Here is a 6,000-nt window from a genome sequence, read left to right as displayed (position 1 = left end):
CTGTCGCTGACGTTAAGCCTTGTCCCAGTAAACGAGAAAGAGAATACACGTCTCTAACCGCACGTTTTACTGGTCACAGAGCGAAGCGTGAAAGCCGATCGCTTTTACAGCAGCTGTCGCGTGCAGCTGGTAACGCGAGAGGACCTCCTCGAGAGGACTTTTTAATTCTCAACATGTGGCGCTACCTGTCCAGCGCAGATCTGGAGATTTCACGCACACAAGGGGCAGCTGCCAGAGCTCTTTAACTGTGGCAGAGTCAGAGAAGTGGGGAGGGAGAGAAAGAGAGAGAAAGAGAGAGAGAGTGAGAGAAAGAGAGAGAAAAAGGGCAGGATGAATGGCCCTCTGGGACTCACAAACCCATCATATGGTCGTTAGCTGGCAGCATGTGTCAGTATGTGTCAAGACCTGCAAGGCCACCGGCCTGTAACAGCCAGTCAGCCTGATAGAGAGAGGAGGTTTGCAACAGACACCTCTGTGTTGACACCTCTCTAGAGTGCCACAAGAGAATCTACAGAAGTAATGTAAATGGATTTTATGTCTATGAATTAAGATAATAATTTACTTTTTTCTTTAGTCACCTATTAGAGCATTGGCTGACTATAGTGTAAGAGCAGTTAATGTAAATCAGATGTTGCCAGAGGATTCTGGCAGAGTGCCCTATTTCATACATGAGAAATAAGCTGTATAGACAGATCAACACAAGACATGTTAATTCAGTTTCACTTTGTAGTGCATGAATTTGCTGCATGGAGAGGAACTGAAACCCATGAACACATCAAACATCTGCCTTAGCACATGGGGATGAAAAAAGATTAGAGATTAATCATTGAAATTAAAGTAAAAACTAAAACCTTGAAACCGTTATTGACAAGAAAACCCCACATTGTATTTCAAAAAACTTTTTTTATCTAAAGGATCTTTGATCTTTACTCTGCATATTCTCAGTGGTGATGAAAGAAATTATTTAAGCTTGTGGGCTGTTTCTCTAAAAATCTCCTTCTGACACAGAGGATTTGGATTTTAGGGGCATTTGAACTTTTTGAATACTCATGAGATATGAAGGGTTTTTCCAAGCACTGCACTGCTGTTACACCGACAGCAGGAGCCTCTGACTACCTCTTAGAGTAGTTCACCAAAGTCCCCACCTGTACTTTCCACTGTACAACTCAAGCAATCGTCAGGAAACTGAAAAATAAAGAATTAATGCTGCTGCTTGACTCCCGTGATCTCTCCATCCCAAACCTACACCAGGGCTTCTAAAGTGCTTGTAATGGGTTTATAATAGTTTTGCAAGTGTGCAGTAAATACAATGATAAAACCTCATGGGACGCCATTTCATCCATCAACAATAAAGCCGCTGCCTTATGGCATGGCAGCATTCATTCTCTGTCATCTCCTGTAACTCCCCAGGAACATGATCAAAGGAGATGGTCCACCTTAAGATCTCGCCTCCTTCGCGACTTCAAAGGAGAACATCACACGGTAGTCGCACTAGTCTAAGAGGAGAAACCTGACATGAGGCCATTCACTCGCGCATACAAAGAGCCGGGAAAGGCGAGTCAGGCCTCAAGTATGAAACAACTATTTATAGTTCTTTTTTTCTTTCTTTCTTTCTCTCTCTCTCTCTGTTTTTCTGTGCTTTCCCTCTCTTTTTCATGGCTCTGCTCTCTTTGTGTTTGTGTGAGACTTTATGACTGCGTTGTGAGTCAGAGGACTTTCCTGTGTCTCTCTCTCTCTCTTTCTCTCTCTCTACCTCTCCCTCTATCGCTTTCAATCACTTCTCCTTGTTTGTCTTTCTTAGCTCTTCTGTCAGGTTCTGCATACTTTCTAACGGCACTCATCCGTGACCCCTCGAGCGCTTACACGGAGGGACGAATTCTAACACCTGGGGTCATCTTTTGCACCTCACCCACTCACCTGGTGCTTTGAGCAGCACACTCTGTTCTCAAGTGAATCTGAGGAAGACCGCAAGGTCGAAACGTCATGTGCCAAATGAGAAATTAAACTCAACAAAAGAATACCAAGGAGTGTGCGAACTTTTTTCCTAAAAAACTTTACCCTTTTTTTGTTCAGCACCTTGGATGTGCACAAAGTCTCCTTGGAAGTCAGCACACTCTGTTCACCTTGAGATGATGGACGAGTGTGGTGTCAACATTGTCAGCCAGGTGAGACATGGTGCCGAGCAGCGGAGAGCTTACACACTGCTGGTGCCAGGTATCTGTGAACCACACTGCAAGGAGAAAAACAGCAGCCTCTGCGGTTGGGTGTTATTTAACATGATTCACTCATGCAGCTTTGGGCTACTGACTAATACTGCAAACATTCTCAAAAACGTATTTTTAGACAATTTTTCTCACACATTTGTTTGATAACTAAAGGAAACCGAAATTACCTTTTGTCACTGTGTGTGTGTGTGATTGTTTCCATTTCATGTACTTTTTTCAAGTAATTTCAAGTAATAAATTGTCATTATGAGTCATATGAGGCCCAAAAGTATTCAGTGTCCAGTTTTCAACCTATGCATTCTTTACATGACTATTTCTTTTGAAAACACCTTTTGTATCAAAGAATGCATATCTGATCACAATCTGCCACATGGAAGATTACTGACCAGGGCAGGTGGAGAGTTTCAGGTTAAGGCTTAGTAGTGGAAGTTTACCTTGACACATTTCCCTCTATCTCTACCATCACACACATACATACACACACACACATGCACACACACACAGATTCCCTCTGTCTCTCAATTGTGCAGACAAGCAGGTACAGGTAAGGCAAGCTGCCCCCCCCCCCCTCTCCCTTTCCCTCAGATTCCTATCAGGGGCCGGCATGTGTGCCCTGTTATGACTGCAAACACGACAGATTGGAGAACAGACAGCAAACAGTCAACATGGCCTCTTCCAGCCAACAGTCCCAGTCTTTGTATAGACACACAAAAGTGTGCCCTTTGTTCACCCCTCCACACACACACACACACACACTCACTCACACACACTGACCACCACCCGTCCGTGGTCACATCTGTTAAACACGGTGGTGATATCAATCTGCTGCCACGTGCCGCAGGTAAACAAGCCGCCCACGGGCCACTTGGTGCACTGGCAATTATCTTTTGCATCTGATGCATTGACAACCTGTTGTCAGCCGCCGATGACGACTTGTTGTAACGTTGCAGGACTGATTAACATCACACTCCTGAATGGACCTTTGAGCAGTGTCCTTTTAAGAATGGGCTCTGATGTGGCAGCATGTGTGCTTTCTCCACACTAAGAGCTGAAGGGACTTGAAATCAGATTATCTGAGGGTGAAGGGGGAAAAAGACTGTTTATTGTTGTTATTGCCTGTCAATGCAGATGCTTGATCAGATGATGGGAGCCCCAATCTTGTCATCATGTGGAATCTCAAGCAGGATAATGCTTTCAGTCAGGTTGAGATAATCTACACAGCTTGATGGATGGATTTATTGTGAAGTTATGTCAATTTAGTGTTGGGAGAGGTTTTCCTTTGGGGAGCTATGTGCAAGGAAATGACAAGCTTACATGCTTCATAACCGCTTTTTGTATTATCCTCAGTCGTGTTGTGAACAGAGGTTGCAGACTTGCTACATCCTACAGCTATATCTGATTCTGTTTTTCAAAACACAGTTGTTTATGATGAAAACCACTAAAAAGCCACTGACCTCTTAGTCACAGTGAAATGCATTTAAAGTTAGGCAATGCTAATGAATTAGCGTTTTTTCACTGCTCCGTGTGTATGGGTTTATGGTGATTGCTTTGGGACATGCCTAACCCCAAACCTTACATTACAGGGCTCACTTCCTCAATAATTAGCAAGAGGTCGTTTATTTTATATTATTATAAAATAATAATATATTTCAAATATTTTAATTTAAGCAATATTCTTCTCATTTAGCATGATGTCATTTTTATTTGACTAATAGTCTAATACTTTTGCATCTATTATACCGTACCATTATTTGAGTTTTTAATCTATTACGCAACTTCACACTCCCTAAATGTGCAGAATGGTCAAATAGTTATAATTAGTGAATCAGATATTGTATTATATTATATTGATTATAGATATTGTATATATATTATATTGTATATATATATGCTTGATATTGTGAGAACACTGTATAGGGTGTCCCTATAATGGGCACACACTGCTCTGCCAGCAATGGCCAAGATTATTGTGTTTATTAGCTTGTGTGTTCAGATCAGCCTCAACGACGGCATTTGCATCTTAAAGGGCCTGTCTGTTGTCTTTTGAATTGATGGGGGCATTTTTAAAATGAGACGGTTGCTCATTAATTATGTTTGCCGTGCCAATGAATGGACATGTCACTTTGCATCAAGTATGTGCCATGCGGACGCCAGAGTCGGTTTGTTTGGGTAATGAAGAGGGTACAGGCGACCAGGCCATGGCCAATTTAAAATGCAGAATTTTGAATTGAATTAAAAAATGCTTTTCATGCATTGCTGGTGTAACGCGTGTCTGTCTTAATTAATTACTAATGACAAACGTGCCTGCTATGTTTGCCTCATTATCTAAGAAAAAATCTGATGAAGGCCTTATAGACCGAAATGTAGTTAAGTAAAGACCTGTCATATGGAGCCTGCGTGTGCGGCACTTTCTTACCATTTTAGCCTCATTATGTAAAACAACACATTCAGCTGTTCAATCTGTGATTTTGGCCCCATTTTTTATCTTCTACTGTCTCATGCTTGTGGATTATTGTGGGTCCAGTTGCCCACACTATATGGTAAACAGAGTTATTCCAAGAAGATATCAATATCCAATATTTAATTCTAACCAGCCTATGAAAAAAATGCCATGAAAAGTATTTTAAAATCTTTACCATTGTCCATGTTTTGTAACTTATTGTCGATGTATTTCTGTAACTTCTTGCTAGTGATCCATTGAGGACCCATTCAGGTTCACTGCCCTCATTTAACACAAGGCCACTATGTTAAAACGGTGTCATCCGGAACCTTCCTCTCCTCCTCTTTCTGTCTTTGTTTGAGTGGAAACAGAGTCGGTTGCCTAGATGTCACATACAGACGTTTATCCTTGAGGAGGTGAAAGTGTTTGCACAGTGTTCATTAACAAAACTGACTTTTTGAGGAGGGAGGGTGTCAGAAGTGTGCCCATACTCTCCCCCACCCCACCCCCTCAGACACGCTTCCAACTTTAACCCCCCTCCACCCCCCATGCCATTAAATAAGAACTATAGCCTCTATTCTTCCTCCACAAATGGCTAATGTTTGGTGAAAAGACCTGGCTTAAATTTCCACTCTTTCTAAGAGGAGCAGCTGTCACATCAGTTGTTTTTTTCCTTCTGTCCCCCCTCTCTCTCTCTCTCTCTCTCTCTCTCTCTCTCTCTCTCTCCATCCTTCAGCCTCTCAGTGTCTAAAGCACAGACTGTGCTGCTGGCCCTCTTTTGTGTCCCAACCACTAACAGACCCCTCCTGGTCCTGTGCTAGGCTGGGGGTGAGTGGCTGGGTGGGTGGGGGTTGGTGGAGTAGGGTTGGGGGCTGCTTGTCTTTTGTCCTCCAGTGCTGGAGAGGCGAGCGGTTGAGAGGCTCTGCTTACATCTGAGGAGGGGTTTGGCGTGTGTTTATGTGTATGGATGTGTGTGTGTGTGTGTGGTGAATGGGGTGCCTGGAGCAGAGCCCCACGTGCCCAGTGCCTCTCTAATCTCCCCTGCCGTCGGGAGGCCCTGGTGGGCCCCAGGGCCGATCCGGCCAGCCAGGCAGGCAGGCAGCTGTCACAGGGCAGAGGCGAGGGAGAGGGAGAGACACAGCTGTCTATCCATCTCTCTCTCTCTCTCTCTCTCTCTTTATGTCTTTCTCTCTCCCCTTTTCTCTCTGACTCTGTCTCTCTTTCTCTTCCTCTTCCCCTCTCTCTGTCTCTCCATAACTCTTATCGCACCATTCAGCTCTCCTTAATATCCATTTAGCCAGAGAGGGTTGAAAGAGAGGAGTCCCAGCGCGCTCG

Source organism: Alosa pseudoharengus, unplaced genomic scaffold (assembly GCF_046254945.1).
Source record: "Alosa pseudoharengus isolate Yale_2024_CS ecotype anadromous, Long Island Sound unplaced genomic scaffold, YU_APseudo_1.1 YU_APseudo_1.1_scf_17, whole genome shotgun sequence".
Taxonomy (NCBI): domain Eukaryota; kingdom Metazoa; phylum Chordata; class Actinopteri; order Clupeiformes; family Clupeidae; genus Alosa; species Alosa pseudoharengus.
The sequence above is the reverse complement of the archived record's forward strand: the minus strand, read 5'-3'. Positions refer to the sequence as shown.